We start from the raw sequence: 10948 nt of genomic DNA, 5'->3' as shown, positions 1-10948 counted from the left end.
GACATAGTATTAAATGTGCTAAAAATATACTTAGTATACTAATTGAATTTTTAGTACATTTAATTCTTTTTGAACTACAACTGTAATGCACAGGCTCATGTGGCTTATTGCCCTTTGTCCGAAATTCCTTCCTTATTACTATGTAGTATGGAAAATTTCTATGTTTGGAATTAGTGTGTCCAAAACCTTATTATGCAAAAAGCAGTATACGAAAAATACTCAGATGGTCTTCTGCTTCCGCTGAGACTTCTCAATTTGCATAGGATAAACACTTTTGTATCCCATGAGGGCACGGGAGGCGAGCTGTCCAATTAAAAAGTTTATGAATTTAAAAATATTGGAAAACTATAAACCAAGCGATTGCTTTGATGCAGTGATCAAGTGATACAGTATACCAAAAATTATTCCCCATGATTAGATTGTACTTTAAAATAATTATTGGTAACATTTTACTTGAAAGGGTGTTCATAAGACTGACATAACAGCTTCATAATCATGACATGCCACTTGTCATTAAGTGTCATTTGTTCTATGTCATTTTTAATGCAAAGGTGACATTGTTTGAAATATCTTTATTATGACACCTTGACAAGACCAAGACAACATAGCTGACCACTTTTTACCAGTGATTAAAATTGAATTAGTTTTTATATTTGTATTAAGTATTAATAGTCTGTCAAATAGTTTTATAAAAGCGTCATGAATATTTTTCTTGCCCTCAACTACAGTACAAATATAATTTGTCATTAAAATGTAATTAAGTGTTAACTATTTCAAATATTCTTATAACAGCATCATCAATATTCTTCTGTTCATAATGATTTAAAGTTCCCTCCATGTGTTAGAGACATAAAATCAATTATCCAATAATATTAAAATGAGTTAAGCCATGCAGCGTTGAGTCCATATCATTAATTACAGTTAATTGCATTAAATTAATTAAATATTTTGTTAGTTTTTTCTTCTTTGTCAGACAATTACTGTACCCTCTGTATTGTGCACATACATAAAGTTAAGTATATTCTTTTCACATGTCTGTTGCATTTTTTTAATATATTTAAAGAAAAATATTCATGATGCTGTTTTGTAACTATTTGACTGAGTATTATCACTTAATGACATTTAAATGACAATTTAATGTAATGTTAGCCCATAAAGCTAGGTAGTTTCTTTAAGTTTGATAATTATTTTGCTATGTCATGTTTATGACAGATTTATGAAGTTATGATGTATTGGTTTTTGTCAAGTTGTCATAACAAAGACAGTTGTCATGCATAAAATCACTTGATGAGTGATTATGTAGAAAAAAATATATTTCTAATCAATTATGTTGATTAATATTAACTAGCATCCGCTCAATAGCCTGAAAGGTAGGGGAAATATATCAGTCCTCTAAGACTTGTCATGTGCCACTCTGTTCAGCATGGGGTCTGACATCTCTCTCTCTCTATTTCTCTCTCTTTCTCTATGACAGGTTTACAGTTTCTGTCATCTCTAATCTGTCTTGGGGTGCCTTTCAGCTGCTCTATATTTTTCTGGACTGGATTTTGGAACCATGTGTGTTGGATTCCCTTGCAGACATCGGAGAAGCTGAGAAAATCTGTCTGTTTGCTCAGTAGCAGGATTACGATTACAGAGAGAGCGAGAGAGAAGGTTTGGCTCGAGTATAAGAATCTCTTTTAACCTACATGTGCTCTACTGGCCTACCTGAGGAAGACCAGCGAAATTTAGAAATCTATTATTGATGGCCTGGCTTTAAATATGCATTATAAAACTGATGGATCTGACTCTAAATTGGATGAGCTATATAGTAAATGCAGATAAATTGACACCTGTGATCAAACATTTTATATTAATGCAAGGTTTCTAATTGCAAACATCCTGCATGTACTTACAGGATAATAAACTGTTTTTCAAATATTATAAAAGTTTAGGTTTTCCAGCAGTCAACAAATGCAAATGAATTCTGTGCAGTTATATTTAGCAAAGTGAAAATGTATGCATGTTGCTTCAGAGTGCATGATGTGCACGCCAACACATCTGTGGCTTGATGTGCACGTGAGAGCATACAGCATGTGTCTGCGCATGTGCAGTTTAGCAGACTGATGTATTGCCCTTCTCCTCACCCTCCTCTGCTCAAAGCTCCATGGCAACAGTTTCTCTATGGCTCTGTTATGATTTAGTGCCCCAAGCCCCTTTAAATACGTAGTCTCCATTCAGACTAACCCCCTCACCCCACCGGGGGTTACATCATCTCTCACTTTCATCCTCACTTTTTTATTCCCATGGATTCAGTCAGCATCAGGATCTGAATCTCTCTGCCTTCATCAAGAAGCTGTTTTCTTGATCCATATCTTACTAAAATATGTGCTTTTCCTTTCATCCATCCTTTCTTCCCTCTTTCTCTTCACTTCTCTTCCTGGCAAGTCTACTCTTTCTGCCTGGAGGTGTCTGATTTTCTGATCTCTCCAGCTAAAGGCTTCACAGCTGTGTTGCCATCAAACGCTAATCATCTTTGGAAGTCGCTGTGTGTTTGCCAGGCAAAAAAGACATGGTGGCAGAAATGAGGCACCACGCCCGATGCCAGCATCACACACAGTGAATACCCCCTACACACACACATATACATAAACAAATGGGTGCACAAACATTAATGCACATGTCACATACAAATGACAATCCACATAGTTGCAAAAACCTTTACTTAAAAAAAATGCACTTCTTTGGACAAGACAGTAACAGTAGTAAACATTGCAAAAATGAAAGTCATGATGTAAAAATGAAACTGAACCACTTATTAGGTCGCGCTGTGATCCATGTCACTGCCACATTCGGATTGTATTCAAGTCCAAGTACTCACAAGGGACCCAAGTTTGAATGTGAAACACATCGTCAGATTCATCTTGTGTGCACTTAGAAGATTTTGCTAAAACTTGACGTGGCGTTTAGCGGATTTTGGTATTTATGAATGGCCTGAGGCCGGGATTAGGATTAGGTTCTGTGGTTGTTAAACGTTCTTCATACAGCAATACAACGAACATTTTTATGGAGATGCGTATAAATAGCACGAAGTGTGAAACTTGTGCAATACATAAGCCTAAATTTCAATTTTGCGTGCATATGATATGGCAGTCCTTCCCATTCACTTAATACGGCACATCTTTTTGTATCATTTTATGTATTGGTTTCTCATTTTTTTACTATTTGATTCGTACGGATAACGACCCATGATTCGGCTCGCATGCGATTTGCGGATAAATACGCAGATTAAAATAGGGAAAGTTTATCATTTGCACGTGTTTCAAAAGCTTGCAAATGTTAACATTCAAGTGATTTTAAACAATTTAAACGCAGTTTTCTATATGCACAGATGTGTCAGTTCCAGCTCCAGTCGGACGTGATCATCCCTTCAAAGATCAGAACTCTTGATGTGTAAACCTTAGTATGAGACATAGCAGCGCAACTCTCTCTGTAGTCGATTAAAATACATTTGTTAAATACAGCAATGACAAACAACGTAACGTTTTTATGTGGAGCGACTGTTTATGCTACGCCATTTGCAATTCGCCCTCCGTCTCTGTGTGTGCGGGTGTTTAAGTGCACTCAGTAGTGCATACACGGAGAGACGCGTTTCAAAAATCAAGCAAGGTCACATACAAACAAATTGATTTCCTTTAGTATTCTTTTTCTAATAAAAACATTTGTTTATGTCTTAAGTTTATGTATAGATTAGGCAGAAACCAGGCTGTGCTTATCTTAAAGAGACAGTAACCTCAATTAGCCTACTTAAATCTGTGTCATTATTGTTAATCAAACAGCCCAAGACAAAGAGAAAATCACTTCTGTAGCTCTAAAAAATTATAATAATATTTAATTCATACAGTAAAGACAGTGTTATTGATTATTTAATTCGATTTCTGGATCTTGTGGTAATTTTAGACCTATAATTAATGTGCAAATTTGTTCTTATTTTAAATGTTTGTAATTTCTTTATTTGTTATTAGATTTTTTGCACCCATTTTTTGCTGATCCGAAAAATTATCAGATCCGTGCCTCAAAAAAATTTATGTGATCCGAACCTTAAGCACACCCCTACCCAATTCTAACCCCAACTCCAAGCGACCATGGCTTAAAAACAGACAAAAACATGGCGAAACCCTTATATTTTAAATAATGTCCTAAAGCAAATCCCAAATCTAACCCCAAACCCAAGCAAAATAGTTTAAGAAACAGAAAAAAATTGAGAAACCAATACATAAAACGACACAAAAACATATTTTTGGAACCCCCCTCCAATTTCATTATTCTTTAATTTGACAGTAGACAACATCGCACCGACACTGAGTGTGATCTTGGGTAACACCATAGCGACAAAAGACATGGGAGCTGTCACACGTGTGATGCTGTCTGTCTGTTGATTGGTCTGAACGCCTTGTTAAACATCAGTTTCTAAATTTAAACTAAAACTGAACGTATCAGTTCAAAGTGAAGAGCATGACGTCAACATATAAAAATATGCTTCTGATGATGGCTACCGCTGGTTTATGTCTTTGTGTCGGTCTGTCTTGTCTCAATCTCTCTTTCTTTCTCTTGTTTCCATGACTACAATCATTAACACATGGTTATCTCACAGTGTAGTAACAAAGCAGGCCAACGCACGCACATACACTCGCAAACCATTAAATCGCTCACAAAATGCCTTTCTTTGCCAAAACCTTTTACTAAAAGTGGGGGGAAATGATGCCTGTCTGCAGGGTAATGAAATATACTTTAAACTAATAGCTCGGTTTTGTTTTTGGCTTCTGTTTTTGCATTTAAGGATTGAAGACTACATACCATTTAACATTACTGAGGACATAACTGTTATGTTAATATAACTATATGACCCTTTCTGTGAAAATCCATCTAATATATTTTTTATTTTGTGTTTTTCTACATAAAATCATCATATATAATGTAAAGAACATATTTTCTGTGAAAATATAATACTGATATATTTTATATTAACCAAGTAAGACCAAGATTTAAATTAAAGTGAAATCAATGATTGAAAAAATGAGATTATATAGGACTTTAGCCTGGATTTTACAAACAAGGCCACATATGTACTTTATTGTGTATAACATGCCTTTAGTTTTTTAATCTTTCGTAATTATAAATCATCTCAACAAAGGAATCTCTAGGCACTATATGACTCACAAACACACGCAAGCATAGCCAAAAATGGAGGAGCCAATGGAAGAGAGAGTCAAATCTTTTAATTGTAGAGGTGTGTATAAGTGTAAGGGTGTGTGTGTTCCTTGGGGCCTTAAAGATACCATCAACCTCAAAGCCCAGAAGTACAGCTTTAAAGTATTACTGTCAAACATCAAACTGCACAAATACATACCAGACGTGTTGCCTTAAAAGTCAGTTTTGTATATGGTGTTGTATTTTAATATTTGCTTACGTAGTGCGTTCACAGTTGTTGTCTAAAGCACTTTTTGGTGTCCTAATGTTGTTTTCAAATTCTCCAAATACTGCATGATGGGACCTGTCAATCACTCTGCATTCCACATTACACAAACTCGTATATGGAGACACGTATGACCGCACTTAGTCGTAAACATGCACGCACAAACTTGCACTTATGGACACTCACTAAAGCATTCACAGGAGACGTAAACACAACTTAAATTCATCTTCCTAACTCTCAGGTTTGATAGATGGCCGTGCTGTCATGAATGCATGACCAATTGCACGTCCTTTCATCTCACACATGAACACGCACACAAATATTCAAAGACTATTGAACCTAACTAAAACTGTTTAACTGTCAGGCACCGTCAACCTTTTGAACTAAACCACACCCTCTACTAACCTTCTTTTGACAGCATACCAACAGCCATCAAAGAAAACATGGCTCACGGTTAAACACGCACCCAAATGCATGCACGCCCAATTTTGGTATAAGCTTACAAAATGTGTTTTTTAACCAAGCAACACATTTAATTAAACATATTTTTCTAAATGCTATGATTGACAGTCAACACAAATAACTGTAGAGTTTGCTTTGGTATAGCAATCTAGAGATCAATAGAAAAGCCAATACGGATCAATACAGAAAATAAAAAAACAATCAAAAACCAGGCACACACCTGTCCATTGGTTTTTCATCTCTCCGTGGATTTAAAGTATCTCATATTGCTTAATCAATTCATCATAACCCCATGAGCAAACAACAGGCAAAATAACCACAGCAGAAAATATTGCAATAACATCTTACCTTCTTTCCTTTCTTCTTGCGGTGCGCTGGTTTGGTGCTACTTTTCTCTTTGGCGTCTTCACTCATTTTGGGAACGCTGATCCTCTTAGACTCCCTGAGAGTCCCCCCTTATTCCACCATCCACTCCGATCCACATGAACCAGGTGGTGAAGTCCATTAAAGATCCAGTGATGCTGTTTGTTTAAGGGAGAGATGCTGGTAAGCTCACGCACGCACTTCAGTGAACTGTGTTCCAGAAGACTCGCCTTCTTTTGCTTGGTGTTCCCCAGAATGGGTGTGGAGAGATAGTGGAGAGTGAGAGAGAGAGATAGAGAAAGAGCGGGAGAAGAAAGGGGAGGAGGCAGAGAGACGGGGAGAGAGATAATGAAACGCTGATGGACCGACAGTTGGTTAGACATTTAGTAGTAGAACAGGGAAAGAAGATAAACAGAACACAAACATGTTCATGTTTTTATCTGTTAAGCACACCCACAAAAAGAGAGAGAGAGAAAGAGAGAGAGAGAGAGAGAGAGAGAGAGAGAGAGAGTATATGTTAAATAAGTGAAGAGAAGATCTAGACGAATAAAAATGAAATAATAAACAGAACATCAGTCCGATGGGAGATCAACTGAAGAACAGGAGAGAAAGAATGAGAGATGAAAGAGAGACACTGTAGATTGCTGCCAACATGGAGCTCATGTGCTCTTTGAGTATGTGCGCGCTTGCAAGTGTGTGCTGAGTGAAATATTAAATGTGACACCAAGACTCTGTGATGTGTGTGTGTACGTGAAGGGCTTGACCAGCATGCATCAGGTCCTTCCAGAAAATGAAGACTCCTCAATCTCAGTGCCAACAGATCAACTTACCTTGAGAGAGAGAGAGAGAGACATCAGAAACATTTATGTAGTGAAACATAAGCCATGTTTATTTTTAGTTTTTATATTAAAGGACACCTATGTTCCGATTCACAATTTTAAATTTCCTTTGGTGTAGGTGTGTATACATGTTTACGATATGCAAAAAGTACAAACCCCAAAGTAAATGATGACGTGAGTTATCATCTCCAACGTAAATCTCTTTTCTTGGACTACAACAAATACACGGCCTGCGTCCGAAACCCTGTACTACCATACTATATAGTAGGCAAAAAGCAGTAGGCGAACGAGTAGTAGGTCCGAAACCTCAGTATACATAAAAGGGTAGGCAGAATTACCGGGATTTTGCACTATTTCTGGCGAGATTCGGAGGTACGTATTCTTAAGTACTGTCCGAAACGGCCTACTTACCTAGGAGAAACAGTACGTGAACCGAGTAGTATGTCCGAATCGTCAGTATTCATAAAATGAGTAGGCGAGAAATTCCTGGATGCTCTACTGAGTCTGCCCAGATTCTGAAGCAAGCATCGGATGGACACTTATCTATCCCAGCTTGTCCATGATGTCATGGCAAAGCAATGCAATCGACATTACGACAGGAGACCAGCCAATCGGGTGATCTCGATACACAGGGCTGTTCCTCAGCACCCTGACTTCATGCACAGACCCAGGATTTCCTAGGATTGTTTAAGTTCATGCAGCATCACAAGAACCAACAGGTGGATGACATTAAAGTACAGCGAGAGTGATTCCAGAAATCATACGGAGAACTTAGATTTCGAGTCGTCCTCGCGGTATTGTGATGTCTTCCAACTTTCGGTTCTTGTGGTGCCGCATGAACTTGCTACGTCATAGGTCACATCATAACGTCAACATGTCGGATGATGTCCATACTAACGTGAATGTACGTACTGTGTTAGTCTTCGTTAAATAGCACTTTGATGTAGTCAACATATCAAAACCTTTGGCGATTTTAGGGGATTATTAATCTTCAGAGTTTTTAAAGATTTAACAGCACATCCGCAAAACATTTCAGAAACGCGAGATCAACAAACTAACTGGACATTAAAATAATAGCAGGCCTTATTAATTCCATTTATAAACATGTTGTTTCATATAAGTTGCCTATAAAGGCTATGAATGAAGGCTAATGAATTCTTTATTTCAAACAATTAAAAAATAAATTAAACAAAAGACAGCAACACATGAAATATCCATCAATAAAATAAAATATATAAAAATAAAAACAAGTTGTCAAAAGGAAAAGCCATTGGAGTCCATTTGCCAATATATCAATAGGCCTACATATTCTTAAAAAAATATATTTTATTTTTTATTTTGCCTTTACACTGACCACCTGCAGTACCCTCACGGACCACTAGTGGATGCATAAAGTTACTAAATCTTTGGCAATTTTACACTGCCAATAAAATGTTTTTTTGAACTATATATATATATATATATATATATATATATATATATATATATATATATATATATATATATATATATATATATATATATATAGCCGCAGAACAAATTGAGAGACCACTTCAAGATTAGAAGCCATAACATTCATCATATTCCGCCCTCGCACTGACCCATTTTTAAAGAAAGTAAATTTTTTAACATGACAAGGCATCTCTTATATATGCATGGATTTAGGTTACATCTTTTGTGTTAAGTAAAAGCAAATTATCTGTAACTTTAAAGAGTTCAGCTTAATATTCCATTGGTGATTTTCTGGCAGGTCCTTTTATTCCCATGGCATCCCTAAAACAATACTGGGAATATTAATTGACCATTAAAGGGATAGTTCTCCCAAAAATGCAAATTCTGTCATCATTTTCTTATCCTCATGTTTTTCTAAAACTGTATGAATTTCTTTTATCTGATGGACACAAAAGAAGATATTTTGATAAATATTGGTAATCACAAAATGTAAGCATTGACAGCTATAGTTGGAAAACTAATATTAAGGAAGTATTGTGATGACGAAGATATTTTGATAAAGTGTGGCAAGCACACAGTTAACGGTATCCATTGAATTCCATCATATTTGTGTTTTTTTTTACTATGGAAGTCAATGGTTATTTTCAGCTGTGTGCTTACCATCTTTTATACAAATTTCTTCTTTTGTGTTTATAAAAAAATTCATACATGTTTAGAACAACATGAGGATGAGAAAATGATGACAGAATTTTCATTTTTTAGTGAACTATCCCTTTAATAATAATAATAATAATAACCATCAGGTTAATTCATTTCCAGAATGCAACAAAACATCAAAGATAGTTAGAGAATCAAGGGTAATATTTTATTATACAGTCACTGAAAAACACACACTGATATCCATCTCATACATCCCCTAAATGTCTACTATTGATGCATAATTCTATCTCATGGCACAAAATGGAACAATATGTCCCATTGGATATCAAACAAAACAGGATTTTTTGGTAAAATCTGAGGCTGTCAGCAATATCGGCTCCATAGCAGTCTCCCTCTCTCCTTCACTTTCCCTTCTCTTCATTTGGATAAAAGATTAAAGAAAGAAGCATCAAAACAGAGCGATGAATACAGGGACAGGGTTGGAGGGAGGAGGGAAACTGGAGAAGAACGAGAGTTAGCGAGTGTGGAAGGAGAGGAGACGAAGTAGACACTAATCTGGTCACAGACTGCTGGGCTTGGCCAAGCAAAAGCTTCTAGGGCTATACAGTACATCACTGACAACATACACACACACACACATACACAAATGATCCACCATCCACAAAAACATGCATGCATAGTCTTTCTTTTTCTGTGGGATGCTGTGCGTCAGATTTTCTGTGGCACTGTGACTGACACATCTCGTATGAATAATACAAAATATATGTGCGTTTGAGTGTGATGCGCCCAGCTTTTGGCTGGGACGTGAGGGACTACCTCCAGTCAGCAGTGATCGATTCAGCTCTCAGGCACACACACCCAAAAATACATTGCCTTTTTGTTCTGCCCTCTGGTGGATGGCACCATAAATAATCTGTGTTCTGAGACTGAGGTGGCTGTCGCTCCTGTGATCAGCTTTCTGCGAGCTGTAGAGGAACTTGAAACAGCTTCAAAGACTGTCAAACCCAATCCTGGATCATGAACACAGAAGTAAATGAGCAGACATACTTGCTCTGTTCCAAAACATAGTGAACTGCCTACAGAGGCAACATTATGAGATTGCACAGCCAGCCTTTGAAAATGCTTTGCCAAAAGGTTTGCAAATGAATTAAGATTAATCCGAATGTACTTCATTTTGGCCAAGATCTGAGGCAGCATCTTGCTGAGAGGGCCAGCCAGATATTTTCATTAAAATATTTAAATGGTGCGAAAGAGAGAAACATTGATTATAAACTTAAATTGAAATGTAATTTTATTTAATACCACAATGTTTTTATTAAACATATTTAAGTATGTCGGAGCCAACAGTGTAGTGTACTGACATGTTGCTTTCGCACTTTCAGCGACCGAGTTCGATTCTCGGCCCGTGATCATTTGCCGATCCCATACCCATCTCTCCTCCCTTTACTTTCCTGTCCTCTCCTTACTCACTGTTAAATAAAGTCAAAAAATATAAATAAATATATATATTTATTTACACTTTTAAAAATGCTAGTTTACATCTATAGACAAACCAACACAATCTCATGCCAATCTGTACAAGGTGGCTCATTTGTATGTTTGATCTGCTTTCAAAACAGAGTTCTTCTAGAATAGATTATTTCTGATAACAAGCTAATAAATAAACAAGCAAAGTAAATTATCTTAGTTCAAATCATAGCTAAAGCATATCAACCAT

The sequence above is a fragment of the Paramisgurnus dabryanus genome, chromosome 17, assembly GCF_030506205.2.
Source record: "Paramisgurnus dabryanus chromosome 17, PD_genome_1.1, whole genome shotgun sequence".
Classification (NCBI taxonomy): Eukaryota; Metazoa; Chordata; class Actinopteri; order Cypriniformes; family Cobitidae; genus Paramisgurnus; species Paramisgurnus dabryanus.
The sequence above is the reverse complement of the archived record's forward strand: the minus strand, read 5'-3'. Positions refer to the sequence as shown.